Source organism: Lupinus angustifolius, chromosome LG12 (assembly GCF_001865875.1).
Source record: "Lupinus angustifolius cultivar Tanjil chromosome LG12, LupAngTanjil_v1.0, whole genome shotgun sequence".
NCBI lineage: Eukaryota > Viridiplantae > Streptophyta > Magnoliopsida > Fabales > Fabaceae > Lupinus > Lupinus angustifolius.
The window spans coordinates 14,244,875-14,263,525 of record NC_032020.1 but is presented as its reverse complement, the minus strand read 5'-3'; the positions used below and the strand labels follow the sequence as shown (position 1 = coordinate 14,263,525).

The window sequence follows — 18,651 nt, the reverse complement described above, 5'->3', positions numbered from 1 at the left end:
TATGGGCTGACTGGTTCTTACTACCATAGGGTGAGATTGAAAGTATTGTCGTAATCGTCTTGTCGTCCTTATTTTTCTCCGCCTGTTAACATTTCTCTTTCACTAACATTAGTGAAGAGATTAGGACAATGACATGTATTGCGTGTCATCTCATGAACCCAAGGAGCGGATGCATATTTCAACTTCCTCGCCTATGTTTAACAATAAGGCATTAGGAATGACAATAGAATCCATACTCATCAATATCTGAAGATAATACCTATAATAGATTGCATCTGGGTTTGTAGTTTTGGATCTTGGTTAATTGAGATCCGAGATTTTAATACTTATTATTGGATAAGTTTGAATTTAAGTAATGGGTACTCAGATCCATAGGTAACTGAACTCATTATTCATTCATAAATCTATATATATATATAACAACATAATTGTAATATCATGTTAACTACAAGTGTAATGTTCTGTTAATCTATAAATGTGAATATTATATTGTTAAATAATAGTATTATATTGTTAATTCCTATATGTGATGTAATGCTATATTGGTTAAACAATTATTAGTAATCAAACTTTTCATCATATTGTTTTTATGTTGCTTTGAATAAAATGAGTTTTGTTTAATAGTCCATTTGAATTGTGTTTAAATTATGTTTCATTATTTTTTTCTCCATTTGATTGCTAACATAAATGATTATAGGAAACAAACATAAAATTGCATAAATTATTCACACTTATTTTTAATGTTTTTTGAATTTATTAGTACATACAGATCCGCTCGACACCCAAGGACCCGCGTCTTAAAGACCCTGTGAGTATTCAGGTAGATCTAGAGCGAGTCCAGATCTATAAACAAAGCAATGATATGGATCTGATTAGTGCACTACCCAGATCCATTTACATTACACATTTCACGTAAAGTCTTAGTATAATTGAGTGGACATGATTACAAAACTAGCAAAGGGAAGAATACATCTTTCAAGTAAATGAAGAAATGTATCTTAGAAGTTTATTTTGAAGAGTAAGTAAGGACAAATTGGATTTAAAATCAAATAGTTGTTATAAGTGTATTTGCATAACCTACGTCAGGGCAAAAAGGGTCTTTCTAGTAGTAGCATGATCTCCAAAAGAAAATAGGATAACCTATGGGAACAACAATAAAGTAGACAAGATTCAAAAATTGGCATGTCACTAAAATTCAAGCGAGCTTGAAATTTCCAAAGAGTTGTTCGAATTTAAAAAGAACATGAAGCAAGGTGTAAATGAAAAAGAGTTAAATCATGCTTATTAGAGTGGTAAACTCTCACCCATGAATTGTATTTTCTCTTGCTCTACTTGCATTTAGTTACTAAGAGAAATTTCGAGCGGTGATGAGATCTTAAGATCGAGCAGTCCAGACCGCACATTACTAACTTGTTATGGAAGCTAATGGGTTACTTCCAACATTTCTCTACACTAAATGGGTTACTTCATTTGCAACACTACTTTTTTTCTTCCCTCTTGAGACCCTTTAATTTCTTTTTGAGAAATGTTGGAGGTAACCCATTTTGTTCCTCCAGTAGTCTTTCGTCATTCTAGTCTCAAACCAAGATTGGTGGCACTAGCATAAAATGAGCTTCTCAGTTTCCATGGAACAATTGTAAGACGGACACATGGAAAACTAGGTGTACTTATGTCATGGGTACAAGAGAAATCTCATAAGCAACCACCCCTCTTTTCTAGATCACCTTATATAGGCCAAAATATCATGGGCTTAGTTTTTGTTAGGTATAACTGATCATTGTGACCTGTCGATCTGGTTGGAGCTTCAATAACACTTAGTCTCCCACAATGAACGTAATATATTTTCACCCATTTTGTGTCTATGCTATTATACATTATTGGGAACAGTGTAGATTTTGTTTTAATGTAGATGAAATTGTTGTCCTTAGCTGTAGGGTGTTTGTTACTAGAGCGATGTCGACCACATAGTGCTTGAGAGTGGGTGGTTGGCGCCCACATAATTCTTCAAATGGTGATATACAAGTATCGAAATGGCAATTACTGTTGTACTAGTATTCCTTTAAAGGAAGGTGGCAATATCATTTGCTCGATTGAGATCCAGTGAAACAACGTAGTTACATTCGAAGACATGTATTGGCCACTTCTGTTTGACCATCAGTCTGAGGATGATAGGCCGAACTAAAACAATGAGTGGTGCCAAAGACCTGAAAGTATTCTTTCTAGAAAGAACTAAGAATGAGTTTGTTACAATCAGATACAATGGATCGTGGGGCACCATTTAGTCGGACTATCTCCATCAAAAATCTATGAGCTAGAGTCTCTACACTAGATTAGGAAGGAAGAATGACAAAGTGAGCATATCCACTACACACAAATGATATTGTGCCCATGAGAAAGTGGTAAGTGAGTTATAAAATTCATTGAAATATCATCCCAAGCATTTTAAGGATTTTTCGGTGGTTGTAACACCCTATTCTATTTTGTAGAAACATACTTGTTGTATTGACGAGTGGTGCAGTGGTAGATAAAGTTATTTGTCTGTTTGTAGATGTACAACTAGTAACAAGAGGGTGCTAGGCGTTCCAAAGTGGGCTTAAGACTTGAGTAACTAGAACTAGGTGTAGAATGATACTCGGTGATGAGGGGCACATGATGATCATTAATTACAAGTATAAAAATATAGTGCTCATAAAACACCAACCCTCTAGAGAAATGGAATTTCTTTTGCATAATGGTATTTAACTTTGTCTTTTGGATACATTGTATGCCTTCTAGGATGGTCTAATAATGTCGCAATTTTTCAAACAATGTCGGTATGGAAGAGGATATGGAAGAGAAAATTGTGATCTCCTCGCTTTGGCATTAGGAAAATGCATCAACCATCCTATTTGAGGTATCAGATATGTATCTTATTTCATACTGAAATACAATAACTTTGGTTGCTTAGTTTTGTTGCTTTGGTATGTGTAATCCCGGTGTCATCAGATACTTTGAATATTGTTGATATGTTAAAATGTGAAACTGCCTTCTGATTAAATGTCGACGCCATTTTTTTATAGCCTTAGTGATAGAAAACATCTCTCTGCCATATGCCAAGACGTGTTGCATGTGGGATGACAAAGAATGTTCGTTTTGGGATAACACGACGCCTATGGCTATTTTAGAAGAATATATTTTCACTTCAAATGTCTGGCAAAAGTTTGGAAGGTGTAAAACAAGGTTTTTATTATTATTCTTTATCATAAATTTGTAAAGCCCAACTTAGGTGTTGAAGACCATGTAAAACTGTCATGTTTTAGTAGACCGGTGAGTAAGATGGTGAGTGTGGCATGATTGTTTACAAATTTGCGATAAAACTTGGTGAGGCCTAAGAATCCCATGAGCGTCGTGAGTGGACATGGTTGAGACTAGTCTAGTATAGATTGGATCTTATCAGGATAAGGTTACACCTGCCTCACGAAAAAGATATGTCCCAAGTAACTCACTAATTCAACCCTGAAATTACAATTGGACAATTTTGCGTAAAATTGATTAGATACCAGTAGGTCCATCATAATCTTCAAATGTTGTAAATGATAATCCAAACTTGAACTATAAACAAGTATATCATCAAAAAAGACTAGGATAAACCACTATAGGTATGGCCGCAAAAAATCATTCATGGTAGCTTGAAAGGTTGAGGGAGCAATTGTGAGCCCAAATGGCATCACCATGAACTCATAATGCCCATCCAATATGAGGAAATTTGTCTTCTGGGTGTAATCTGATTTGGTGATAGCCAAACCACTAATCAATCCGAAATTGTAATATTCCCTAACTAATTCAAAACTCATCAATAGTTTGTATGAGAAAGAGATTAGGGATACTAATCGAGTTAAGGGTTTGATAGTGATAAGTGCCAAAATACCTAATTTTCATACACTTTTCATGGCACTTATCCCATGCAAATCATACAAAACCAACTTAATCAACACTCTTTAGATAAATTGCCACAATTTGATTATATATTTTGTCCACCTCTTTTCCATGTCTTTGTGTAAAGTTTTTAGGAGAAATCAAGAGAAAAAATCAAAAGAATAGTTCAGCCAAGAGGTATCCACATAAGCCGAATTTGATGCACACATGGCAAGCTAAGTGCTTAGACTAAGCATGGACCAAAAAGATGAAGCTACTCACTAAGTAGCCTGGCGTGGACCAAAGGGCCACCCAACATGACCTAACACCAACTTGACTCGATCAAGAACAAGCATGAAACGGTCAAACTCAAGCTTGGCACAAGCCAGCCTGCTCAAACATGCAGCTCAACATGCACCTGAACCACCTAGCATGGAACCACACACCTGACTAGACATGACAACCTACTCACCAAGCACCTACATAGCCTGACCAACCTGCTCAAGCAGGCAGCTTAACGATGCCACATAGGAGCCTAGCGATTTTCACCCAACAAGTGGCCAACTTGACTTAGCCACCAATCAAATAATACATCATGCATGACCTTACTTGACATGGCCCCTAAGCACTTTTCAATGTAGCCCATAATAGCTTGGTCAAGTAGCTCACAAATAGCTTGGGTGAGTCAACAAGAAGCAGTTGTGTAAGTTGCTTGGACAAAGGACCAAACCAATGTAAAGGGTTTGGTTAGAGCCTAGCATGGACCAAGAGGGCCTAACGGTGTCCAGGGTGCCTATAAATAGAGGCCCTCTTCTATACTTTCAAGGCATTCATTCTTCATTCCATTTTTCACTTCTTCTCTCCACAAAACTTCTATCTAGAATTTTTCATCTTGGGGCCATAGTTCCAAGCTAGTTACTTAGGTAAATCCTTGTAATTTTCTTTTAGAATTCAAGAGGAGAAATAAGTTGGCAAATGGGATACAAAAGTTGATTTTGTAATCTCATTTAGTTCCAAAAGCATCCCATCCTTGGATAGATGGCTCATGCTCCTACACATTGGTTTGGATTATGGTGTAATGTTATTTCTTTTCTTCATTTGTATTATCTTTTGATTTCAATATATTCAAGTTATTACTTTTGGTTATTTTTTATTCTTTAAGAAGTTCTTAACGCGGTTTTAGCTTGTTCACCTAAAACTTGATTTAAATATCCAAAAATGCTTCTTCTTAAGGTATTAACAAGTGAACTAAAAAGTATAACTTTAGTTCATTTTCCATATCAAAGCATCCATTTTAAGCAACTTGTGTTCAAGGCTAAATAAAGTTAACAAAGTCTAAAGTAGGGTGTGACAACCTACTCCGACGAGTGATAGTTAATTATTATTTAATGTATTATACAAGGTTTTATACTAGGACACTTGATGGAAAGTTAAAGATATGGTGTTCGAAATTAACCAAAGTATAATACATAACTTGTTTAATGTTCTCAAAATCATTTGAGTTTAGAAATAATTCCATATTTCAAACCACTTTTCTCCTCAAGAATTTGTGAATATTAGTTAATCTTTCTTTGTAAATTTTTATGCAACAACACAAAAAAAACCATCAAAAAGTTATTAATCATTATTTTTTGCTATAATATGCCTATATGATTATCTTCTATTATGCAATTCCTTGTGATTCGAGATAACCCTATATTATACTACAATTGAATCTTGAAAGATATACAAGTGAAAATAGTAAAGTGTTAAACTTATTAATTTATTTGTTGAAACATAAAATATTCATAAAAGTGCACATCAATTCATGAATTATAACTATGTGAATAGAAACAACATACAAAAAGTGAAATTCAATCAATAGATTGTTACTTGATAATAAAAGAGTGATGAATAATAAATCTAACTGATAACATTTATTTTTTGTCATTTAATTTCCGCAACTAACATTTACTTTTTGTTATTTATTTTTCGCAACTAACATTTCCTTTCTGTTATTTATTTTTCGCAACTAACATTTACTATATGTGATTTACTTTTCCGCAACAAACATTTATTTATTATTTTATTCTATTATTCTTTGATACTAACCTTTCGTAAGAAATGTTATGGTTAACTTAATAAAATGAGACCGACCTTTATGGTATGGTTAAAAGAAACCCGAAAAGGGAATAAATAAATAAATAAAGTCACTAATTAAATAAATTGTTTATAACTCATCACTCTAATTAAATAAATAAACTTGCAATATTGGAGTAAATCTCCTTTCAACAAATTGACCATTTGTTGAGAGGGAAAAGCTCTAAATTACCTTTCAACAGATAGTCAACATAAAATCTCAAATTGCCATATTTTTTCTTACTTGGAGAACTAGGAAGGAAAAAAGGCTAGCACTTAGGATGAGAATCCCTGATTATAACATCTCTTTATCAATTGATGTCATAATCTCTTTTTGAGAATGAGATTAGCAGTATGGTTTGATATTCACTGGTGGAAAATTTGGGTGGATGAGAATCACATGATCATGGGTTCTAGGTGAGGTAGTATAGTAGGTGTTTGGAAAACTGAGTCATAATCTAGGAGGAGTTTTTCAATTGGTGGATGTGAGTTGGGAGTGGGATTGGGTTGGGTGGGTCTAGGGAAATGATGGAGAGAGCATGATAAGTAGTAAAGCTATTAGTTTGGAAAAGTCTAGTGAATTGGTATAGGGTAAAAGATTGTAGGTTGTAAGAGGATTCACTAGTGAGAGTAATAGTTGTCTGCCCAACAAAAAATTTCATAGATGGCAAAAAAAAATCATAAAAAATTGGACCAAGTGTTCACAACCATTCAATACCCAGAACAACATAAGCCACTATAGTAGATATGAACCCCATTACCTACCATCATCAAAAATTGAGGGATTTGGATGATTAGCAAGTGAAGGTTGCTGGAAATCTTAGGTTACAAGATATTATGAGAGCTACCAGCATTGACAAAAAAAGAAACATTATGACCATGGCTGGAAACCAAAAATTTCAAGGTTTTAGGTGAAAGATGGCCTCTAATGTCTTAGTTATAAATGTGGAAGTGAATTAGCTTGTCGAAACATGGCTTGATAGAATGTGTGGCCAAGTCCATACTAAAAGGGTCCATATAGTGGAATGCAAAATTAAGGTGTGGGTTAATGAAGTCTTCCAACAACAATACAAATTTCTTGGTTTGACATCTATGGCTAACATGAAATTTTTCATCATAGTTATAAAACAAGCCATGTGCACGCATGAGTAGTAGAAAGGTGAGGAACGAGAAGCGAAGGGGAATTAGTGTTTGGGGTTGGATTCAGAGTAAGGAAAGTAATAGGTTTGTGAAAGTAAGGGGATTTAAGGGATGTTGAAATATGTAGCCTTAGGATTAGCACATGTAGCATCCAAGGTTTTGGATTCCAATAATTTAGCCAAACTCAAGGTATCTGAGATGAATTTAGGGCATAAAATGGCTAAATCATGTCAAATATCAAGGGAAAGGCCAGAAATAAAATAATAGAGGATTACCTCATGAGACAAACCCCAAATTTTGTTATAGTTTTTCAAATTACTACTGGTAGTCATCTAGTGTCGTCATTTGTTTTAATTTGAACAGTGCTACTTGGTGGTTGGTGTAGGAGGGAAATTCAAAATAGGTCTCAAGATCTCTAGTAAATGAGTTCCTATCAGAGAGTTGAGAGTTATAAAATACTCATTTGGACCAACTTAGTGCTTCCCCTTGTATATAAAAGGAAATCATGGGTAAATGTTGGTATGTGGTTACCATGTAGAGTTGAAAAACTGTTCATATTGAAATATCTTGTTAAGAGGTTTTGAATCATCAAAGGAAATGAGATGCAATTTTGGTGGTCTTGGTTGTGGAGCGGTATGCAGAAGGTTCTAGAAATTTGGAAATGATGGGTGTGGGAAGGGTGGTGGTGTGGCAAATGGGAGTGGGTTGTGGTTGGGGGAGGGATCAATGACAATGGGGTTGGGGGATGGATTAGTGGCAATGGAGTTGGAGATGCTACGAGTGAAGTGTGAGTGAAGAAGCCTAGAGAGGGTAGCCATAGGGTGGGTATGGAGGAATATAAGAGATAAATTTAAGTTCAAGAAATTTATATGTAACATTGTGTAAAACAATAATGATAATATCATGTCTAGCATCTTCTTGCTCTTAATTTTCCCTTAATTTATCCATGTGGAGTTGAGTGATGGAGTCATATAATTCTTTTTGTGAGGTTTTAGGAGGAATTTTGAGAGGAAATGAAAGCACCAAAATATTAGGAAGAAATTAATTCAGGTAAGAATAACAAAGTAGCTAAGAAAAAAGTACTTTTACTAGAAAGTTCTATATCCATTTTTCATTAGTACCACCTTTCTAAAGCCAAAATACAAAAAGAGATAATTGATCCGGGACATACATGTGGTTAGATCTTACATAAGGAAATAATTGAAATGCTAGATAATTTTAAAGGATAATAATCCGGTACATAAGGAAGGTTTTTGTGTCTTCCTTTTGGGCCTTCCTAATTCCTAGGCCCCAACAAGAAGATAAGGTAACCCATAGATAAAATAAAAGCTAAAAAAATTAAAAGTTGCATGACATTTATAATTTTGAATATAAGCCTAGCCATTAGTTTGGATCTAATGATTATAAATAAAAGTTCTCATTTCTCATCATAGCACAATGTTCTCACATTACTCGCTCCTTATATCTATATTTTTTTGGGTACTACCAATGGTATCATCTCATCTTTTTTGGGTAAGGAACTAATATCTTTCTGGATTTGGGGTTGTCCCTCCCAACAAGTATCACTCATAGGAATCAAACTCTCGACCTTGAGGATCCAGTAAGGTCTTACACCACTAGATTAACGTCTTGTTGGTCCCTGTATCTATATATGTATACATATAAGAAGTGACTTAAGTGAGAACAATTATTATTATGAGAAACCATTGGATCTTATTTGAATTGTCAAAATTAAAAGATAAATGCGCATGAATTTTTAAGTGATTATTTGATCATTAACTAACTTTTAATATTAATCATTTATGTATAGTTGTATAACATAGATTTATTGTTCTCACTGTTTTTATATAATAATTATTCTCATTTTTGAATTAGTCTTTTTATATATAGAGATGTAGAGTTGTTATATTTACATTAATATTATTAGCTTGTTCTACATGGTATGTATTGGATTTGATTATAGTTCATAATTTTATTTTTATTTCTTAGTTTGTTCAATAATTTTATTGTTACATTCATTTCTTTGTACTGAACATGTATCTAAATTAGTTGATTCTTAGGTGAATATATTTTGACCATATTTCTTTCTTTATTGTGATCTACAAAGTATATGAATTTGAAAAATATTTAAAAACTTGATTTTCATGATTGAACTATGTATTGTCCAATATGAAATAAAAATCGAGTACATAGAGGAATTGATTTATAATCTAACTTTCAAAATCGTGTAAAAAATATCCAGTTTGAAGGATGGATATCAAGTCGGTAAGGGAAGAACTAATTTAATTTATATTTTCGACATTGTTTTACCATGAATATTCTCAATTTCAACACTGTCTAGAATGATATCACTATCACTCTCGATTTTGATATATGAAATCATTTTTCTACTATATTAACCAATCTTTGGAAGCTAAGGCACGTAAGAAGCATATAGCTCTTGTTGGGACTGATAGGGATGGTAAAAAACCTGCAATGGGTACTCACAATACACTACAAAACAAAGGGGATATAGGCACAACTTTTTTGCCACACTTACAGAAACCATGACAAGCTATAAATTGAAACCCAAAATTACCATTGTATATGGGCCCAAAGTTGACATTATATATAAAAGGCACCACACCACTTCATCATTCCCTCCAAAATCAGGGACGCTCTCTCTTTTCTAACACGAACTAGAGTTTCTCTTCCTCCAAAATCACTTCATCTCTTTTCCATCAAAGCTTCTCCCATCGCCGCTCAAAGCTTCTGCCATCACCGCTCAAAGCTTCTCCCACATGCATTTGCAGCTTCTTCACAGGTATATTAACATGCCTTTTTCAATTTTATAATTTTTTTTTCAAATTTTAGGAAATATTATTCTTTCAATCTCAATCCCTAATTTCAACTTCTTGATGTTTGATTTTGTTCCTCTTCAGTAATTTTATACACTTACGAATGTTAAATTAATGTTAATTAACCCTAACTTCACAGGTATATGTTAGTTTCTTAACTGAAACTTGTGAATTCCCTATTTGTTGTTAAATTGATGTTAATTAATCCAATGAAACTTTTGATCTTAGTTACCTTTTGCCTTATCTTGAAAACTTGTGATTTCTATGTAGGTCCTTAAACCTTCCCAACAATACAAAGTAAAATCATTTAATTTGTACTCTGATTTATTTGTTAGATAATTTATGAATTTTTAGGTTCTTCTCAATCATGCAAAACTATTCTAGACATAATTGAACATCATTAATCATTTGAACTGCTAATTTCTTATCCACTTCTTATTACGACCTCAACTAGACTTAGTATTGTCATACTCATACTCGAGGAACTGTGTTTTTTCCATAAAATTATTAATCAGAAAGGAAGCTTATAAGCTTCACATTAATTCTATCATTTATCATATGAAGAATACATTATTTTTTCCCTACTTCTCATTTGTACAGAATAAGGGAAACTAAGACAGAAGACTAGAAATGGAAATTTGGCATAATTTAGCCAACGTGTACACTTCATATCACTGTGGCAGGATGCTGAAGTTTGTCGTGCAATATCTCAGACCATGAATCCCTATTCTACTTCTAGTTGGCATTCCACAAGTATGATTCTTATCTTCTTTCGATTCATAACTCATCATTCAATCTTGATAGTTATATATATTTGTTTAGTTTCCTTCCTGTAATCCTATGAAGCACAGTTACCGATACGAGTATCAGATAGGTTGATACACGTATTCTTTAAAATGCAGGATACGATATGTATGGGATATACGTAAAATTCATAAAACATAATAAACATATAATTAGTTTATGAATTTCCAAATAAAAACATATTTCTTAGACATCACTAAATACGAAGTGAAATTCATATTGTCATAAGAAATCATTGTTTAGTGTCGATAAATAGGATCTTGTTTAAGTATACTGTTTGTTGAGTATAATGATTCATAGAATAGTCACCCACATTTATGGTCAGTTTCAGGTTATAGCAATGGCTTTATTTGGTAAACTTGGGAATATACTAAGACATGCAGTAGCAAACATTAAGCATGGTGAGTTCTCTGAAACATAAGAAGCATTTATATGTGTATTGTATATATACTATTTAATTTCACTAAATGTCAAAATACTGGCCATGAGGATAGAGATAAGCAAAAAGATTTTCATGATATGGAGTCTAATCTAAAGGAGCTCTTAATATTGTTGTTGAATTCTTTGACTCTATTTTAAATTTCCTTTTACATAGTACCTTAATTTTTGAGTTTCTCAGGACCAAGTTTCATCTCGATTAGTGGAACTGAAAAGTCTTCATGTGGAAAGAATAAGAATATTACAGTAGTTGTGTGATTTGCAGTTTGATTTTCCTTAGTATTTATTTTCCACTCCTATATTATTGCTTGTGGTCATATACTTTTGATTTGCAGTTTCCCGTGACCAAGTTTGATTTTAATGTATATTATTTTCTTGCATTCTTTTCAGTTGTAGATGAGTATTTAGGGGGGATTTCTCAACAATTTGGGTAGATAGATATATTTACTTGCACAAATATAGGTGTTGGGATAGTCGGGATCGCAACAGCAACACTAATTATGGTTGTTTTACCATTGTTGCAGTTATGTCATGAATTTTAGAGTCATATCTTGAAATTTGGTTACATTATTTTTTAAATATTTCATATTAAATCTTGTTCCCCATCCTATTAGAAAATGTATCTAATCACTGATTGAGAAAGATACTCACCAATTAATATATATCTTTTGCAGGCAAGTCCAAACGTAAATAGTGAGAACTGGGAAGGTATCACAATTGTTGGACCCTGGTTTAGGTGATAATTATGATCATGAAAAGATGGAAATGATGGTGTTAGCTTAGAAGCTACACTTTCTCTCATACACGCTCCAAGCGCTAGGCCACAAATCAATCAACATTGTAAGTGATCTAATATTGAAAATTGAGTAATCTAGTTCTTTAGTATATAGAAATAGGAGGAAAAACTTTTGTTACATGATAGGAGTTTTTCCTCCAAGACAATGACCTTTGTATGTTTTGCTTATTCTATAGTTATATGTTTTGCTTACTCTTTTACTTTATCTTATTAATTTATCATTGTTCAAGTAGGCTCGTTTCATTACTGTATTGTTAATCTCGTATATTTTCCATTGGACCAGATCTCAAACCTCCTTCAAGGTGATGTTGAAGTGATCAAGTGGGCAAGGCTAAAAATGGCATGTGATTATGTGTGAAATATGTGCTGTACAAATATTAATGCTCTTGTATTTGTCTTTCCTCATAGTTTTTAACCAAATTTAGAATGTTTCAACACATAATATGTGAACATATTAATGCTCATGTCTTTGTGAATTATTTTAAGATGAAGGTGATGATAATTTGAGATATTGGGTCCAATTTCGTAGTATTATTTTTTCTATTAGTTTTAATTTATATAAATATTAATTTCTTTTTATTTAATTTCTTAGTATTACCTTTTACCATTATATTACTGAATATCAAATTATCAGGAGAGGAATACATATGAAAAATGAAAAAATTGTAACTAATTTAATTAGCGACGGTTGAAGTGTGGTAATTATTTGCCCACAAAAATCATCAAATCAGCCATGGTTGATACCGTAGCAGAATAAATAAGGTTGTGGCAAAGTAAATGTTACCACACTCCAGGGAAGCGTGGCTATATTGCAAAATAATCATGGCTAATATTTAGCAACGCCACAAGTTGCTTCACTTGCTGTAACCGTCGCAAACCAAGTTAGCTACGGTTTTTAAGAACATTAGCCACGGTTAAGGATATTTTGTTGTGGTGATAATAGCTTATGAGTGATAACGAATTTTATAATATTCCGCCCTGTGTGTACCAACAAATTTATATTTTAGTTCTTAATTAAATTTTTATATATGTTATAGATTTTTATTATTATTGTTTTTAGATTATATATCATATAATTTTTTATTTCATAATAAATTACAACTATTTGATTATAAACATAAATTTATCATATAAATATCAAATTATTAAATTAATAATTATTTTTACATATTAATTATTACAAAGTATATAAATATATACTTAAAACTAAAAACTCGTTGGGACCCGCAAATACATGATTCTTGTACGAGTACCCACAAATATTATGGGTTTGGGAAGAGCAAAGCACTACCCACGCTCACCCGCGTCGTTGCGATCCCTAGCTGGAGGATTATCTTAAACAGTTTCGTACTAGACTGAATTTGCAACATCATTGTGTTAACCTTCCTTCTAATGACACCCCTTGCATCTGTTATAATCAAGCTGGCCAAACTGTTGATCACTTGTTTTCCGAGTGCAAATAAGTTCTCAAATTTCATTTGGAAACATTTCGACATTTGGTTAGGGATAACATATTGTTAGCCTCGAATGGACTTTACCTATAATATGTTCTTCTAGTAAGAGATAGAAATATTGAAAGTTTAAGGTCTTGGTTGTGGTTTGGAATATACATTTTTGTAGGAATAAATAATCTTGGGGAAAATGCATAAAATCGCCCAAAATTTTATGCGTTTTGTGAGTAGTGTTACTTTAAACTATTTTTTCTTTTGAATGAACTATTAAACTGTTAGGATGGTTATGCTATTTTATCACTAACGAGCTAAGGATGCAGAGAATAAACTATAAATTGCTAGAATATAGTTCTGGAAATTCCTCATACTCATTCATCATTCATTCTTCATTAATAAATCAAAGTATAGAAAGATAAAAATGATCTAGACCGTGCATCTGGTCAGATAATACAATAACAACAACTGAAAAAGTAAGATATTTTGGGAGGAGTTTTAATCGTCTGCATAGTCCTTTATCCAGGAAGGCTTCTTTGCATCTCTTTTGGGCCTCTCTACATTTTGGAACCTAACAATGTCCACCTCATCAAGCAAAACCTTGTCCTCAAGTTTAGAGGAATGGGCCATGTTGGTGGAAGAGCCCATGTTAGGGCTATCCAGAATTGCATCCTCTTTAGTTCCACGTGCTGGGCACACTGGCTGGTCTAGGCGAGATTTTGAAAAGCTTGGGCAGGATTTTGGCAAGGAAGGATCCGGGACAATCTATGTGGCTGGTGTAGAAGGAGTTAGCGCATTGTCCTATGATAAATCATGTGGTGAGTAGAGGTGTCGTGTGGGGACTGTGTTCTGAGGACTTAGGGAATTGTTTGATTTAATCACATCTCTTGGGTTGGGTATAGTGGTCCTTAATGTTCAGTGCATCTAATGGCTCAGTGGGAACATTAAAAAAAAAGTTTGACTCATTAATGACAAATGGAAAATCCAATGGCTCCAAAGGTGGACCATTAGATTGCATTTCATCATTTTATTTTGCGCGGTCCAGCAAGTTTCTCAGTCGGGTCCACAAAGTTAAGTGGATGAGGAGTTGAAAAGATATTGTGAACACATTTACCTTTATTCACTTCTATTTTGGAGTACCATTTTTTTGCTCTACTCAAGGCTGGGCTTTTGGCCAATTTTTCTTCCCCCTTCTATCTCAACCACTTCATGTTCTTGCATAACATGATTTTCTTCCTCTTCTTCCCTAAACTCAGAGTGAAGTAAAGGAATAAATTGAGTGTGTGGTTGGTAGTCATAGTTCATAGGCTACCATCCTTATTCGATGAAGGACCTAATAGGGACCGAAATATTTAGGACTGAGTTTTTGAGAAACATAACGGGCCACGGTCACTTGTATGTACGACTGAAGTTTGAGAAGCACCCAATCACCCACAGAGAAGGTAATGTCTCATCTCCCTGTTTGAGTTTGCATAATCATTATTTGTGGAGCACGGAGGAGACGTTGTCTTAACACTGTAAGCATTTGTTCTCATTGTTTCAGGTTGTTTGGCATGGTTGGTGTCGAGTAGTTGGTGATTGTGTAGTGTTTGAGAGTAGCAGGTGGACGTCCATACAGAGCTTCAAATGGAGATATGCCCGTAGCGGAATGTCGATTTATGTTGTACCAATATTCTGCTAAAGGGAGGTGACGAAACCATTTGGTCGGTTGGATACCATTGAAACATCGAAGGTATGTTTGTAAGCATCTATTGACAACCTTGGTTTGTCTGTCGGTTTGAGGGTGGTACGCCGAGCTAAAACACAAGGTTCTCCCAAGGAGCCGAAAAAATATTTTCCAAAAAGTACTGCGGAATAGCTTGTCACGATCGGAAACAATGGATGGTGGTACCCCATGGAGCCGGACAATTTCTGTCAAGAACCGGTTAGCAAGACATTCAACATTGAACTTAGAAGGAATGCCCACAAAATGAGCATATTCTGTAAGGCGATCCACAATCACCCAAATAATAATGTGTCCATGAGATGAAGATAAGGAAGTGATAAACTCCATCAATAAATCATCCCAAACATTTTGAGGGATTTTCAACGATTGTAAGAAGTCATTCTGTTTTGTAGGGACATATTTATTATATTGACAAATGGTGCATCTCCGCATAAAGTCTCTGGTATGTTAGTAGATTCCCGACCAGTAACACAAGGTGACTAGGCGAGCCAAGGTGGGTTTAAGGCCGGAGTGACCCACAGTTGGTTGAATAATATTTTGTACTAAGGTCTACTCGAAGTCCATGCATATTAGGTACACATATTCCTTTTCTCATAAACCATTAACCCATTGCAAAAAAAAAAATTTGTTACATAGTAGTATATGAATCTGCTTTGTGAATAAATTATGGTCCTTCGGGAGTGGTATAGCACTGCCTTAGTTGATCCAAAACTGAAGGGAGTGGAGAAGAGAATGAAGAGAAAATTGCCACATCCTCGACTTGACACTGGGACAAAGCATCAGCCACACGATTAGAGGTGCCAGTTTTATATTTATCTCATACTAAAACCCATTAAGTTTAGTAGTCCACTTTTGTTATTCTGGTGTATGTAATGCTTGTATCATTAGGTGTTTTAAACTCTGTTGGTTTGTTAAAATGCAAAACTTTATGCCGATGAGATATTGACGACATTTTTTTATTACCTCTGTCACATCAAACATTTCTCGGACGTAGGCGGATGCGTGTTGCATGTGTGAGGACATTTTTCTGTTGAAAAAGGCTAGAGGATGACCATTCTGGGACAGCATAATGCCGATGGAAACATCAGACTCAAATGATTGTGAGAAATCCGGAAGGCGCAATACTGGAGTGTTTATCATTATTGTTTTTAAGTTTGTAAAGGCCAACTGGGCTTGTGGATCCCATGTAAAATTATGTTGCTTGAGTAATTCAGTGAGAGGAGCGGCGAATGTGGCATAGCTTTTAACAAACTTACGATAAAAGCGGGTGAGCCCTAAAATCCCCTGAGTGTCGTGAGTAAACGTGGTTGTGGCCAATCGAGCATAGCTTGAATTTTATTGGGGTCTGCCTATATCCCACCATCTATTATAATGTGCCCCAAATAACTCACTAACACAACCCGAAAAATACACTTGGACAATTTGGCATAAAAGTGATTAGAAACCAATAGGTCTATCACAATATGTAAATAATGTAAAAGATGTAAATGAGATTCCAAGTTTGAACTATAGACAAGAATATCATAAAAAAGAACTAATACAAATCGCCGCAAGTGAGGCTGCAACAAATCATTCATAGCCGCTTGGAAAGTGGATGGGGTATTTGTGAGCCAAAACAGCATCACCAAAAACTCCTAGTGCCCATCGAATGCGTGGAAGGTTGTCTTCTGAGTGTTTGTAGGATGCACTCTTATTTGATAATAGCTGGATCGTAAAATCTTAGAAAAAATTGTAGCATTTCCTAGCTCGTCCAACAACTCATCAATAGTAGGAATTGGGAAACGAACAGGGATAGTTATTGAGTTGAGGGCGTGATAATCTATGCAAAATCTTCAAGTCGCATATTTCTTCTTGACTAGTAAGACTAGGGATGAAAAAGGACTAGTGCTTGGGATAACAATCCTAGTGTTTAGCGTCTCCTTTAGCATATAAGTCATAACCTCCTTTTGAGAATATGGATAGCGATAGGGTTTGATGTTAATTGGTGTAGAGTTGGGAATGAGTGGAATATAATGGTTATGGTATCTAGGTGGGGGTAGTGTAGAGGGTGCAGAGGATATTGAGTCATAGGTTTGGAGTAATTTTTGTATTTGGGGGTCTAGAATGTGTGTGGTGTTAGTTAGGTCTAGGAGTAGGATAGGAATGGCATGGTAAGTGGCTATGCTATTTGTGTAGAAAAGTCTAGTGAGTTGGTGGAGGGTTGATGGTTGTAAGCTATAGGAACATTCCCCAGTGAGAGTTATAGTAGAGTCTCCCATAGTGAACTACATGGATGGTACATATAATTTTGAAATAATTGGACCAAGATTCTGGAACCATTCAATACCCAAAACAACATCATCACCTATGATTGGGGGTAAATAAAAGGGAATAATGAACTCTTGATTTTGCAATGTAATAGGGGTATCATTATATAGTCTAGTACAGTATGTGTGAGCATCATTACCGACTATGACAGGGAAATTAGTTGTTTGAGTAATTGGAAGTGTAAAAAACTTGCAATTCGGGGTTGTAGAATGTTGTGTGAGCTATCTGTGTCCACCAAAACAATCACCTGATGAAGTATGTACTACTGTGGGTTAGGGTCTGCATTAGATCAGGGTCGTCCATAGTTTGTGGGACCGCTTCCCAAGTCTGGGAAGAATCATCCTCCAACATTAATAAAAAAATTTGGTTGACAATAGTGGTCGGGAAGAAACTTTTCATCGCAATTGTAACAAAGGCCCGCAACATGTTGTTCTTGCATTTGTGCCATGGATAAACGACGGATGGGAAGGGAAGAGGGGGTTGTCATGGCGGGTGGGTACGTGGCAAGTTGGGGTAGGTGGCTTGAGAAAATTAGAGTTGTGTAGGAATTTAATAGGTTTGCGGTAGACACGACCAACATCAAGGAGTTTTGCCTCCACCAACTTAGCTACACCCAAGGCCTCCGATATGGATTTAGGACGTAAATGGCTAACCCCCTTTTAATTTCATTAAAGAGTCTAGAAATAAAGCAATTAAGAATTACCTCTGAAGACAAACCCGAAATTTTGTTACATAGTTTTTCAAATATGTGTTGATATTCTACCAATGTCCCCATTTGTTTGAGTTTAAATTGTTAGAAATTTATAATTTTTAATTAAGGTGGACATCATATATTTGATACAATGATATCAACTATTTATTTCCGGAGTTACATTATAAGTGATCTAATTATTGGCTCCCCTTAGATTTCTAAAAGCTGATAATAGATATGGGCTTAATGGGTGTATATCCATCATGTTAATCCATAGGGGATAATGAGAACCCTAAAAGTTAACGCCTAAGGAAGGTTATGGTTTCCAACACACCAAATCAAATTTAGTTTTCTCCTCTCCCCATTAGAGAGAAAACGCAAGTCCTAAGAGGAATCAGGGATTTGGTTGAGGAAGGCCATCATACCACAAAACCTCTTTCAGAAACGTAGATCAA

At 34.7% G+C, this 18,651-nt stretch overlaps 1 long non-coding RNA gene across 1 annotated transcript; it reads left to right on the top strand.

Moving 5' to 3' along the window:
- On the top strand, positions 1,769-16,583 carry LOC109362086. Its single transcript, XR_002109346.1, has 3 exons — positions 1,769-1,779; positions 13,607-13,612; positions 16,405-16,583. It is a non-coding gene; the product is annotated as an uncharacterized LOC109362086 (long non-coding RNA).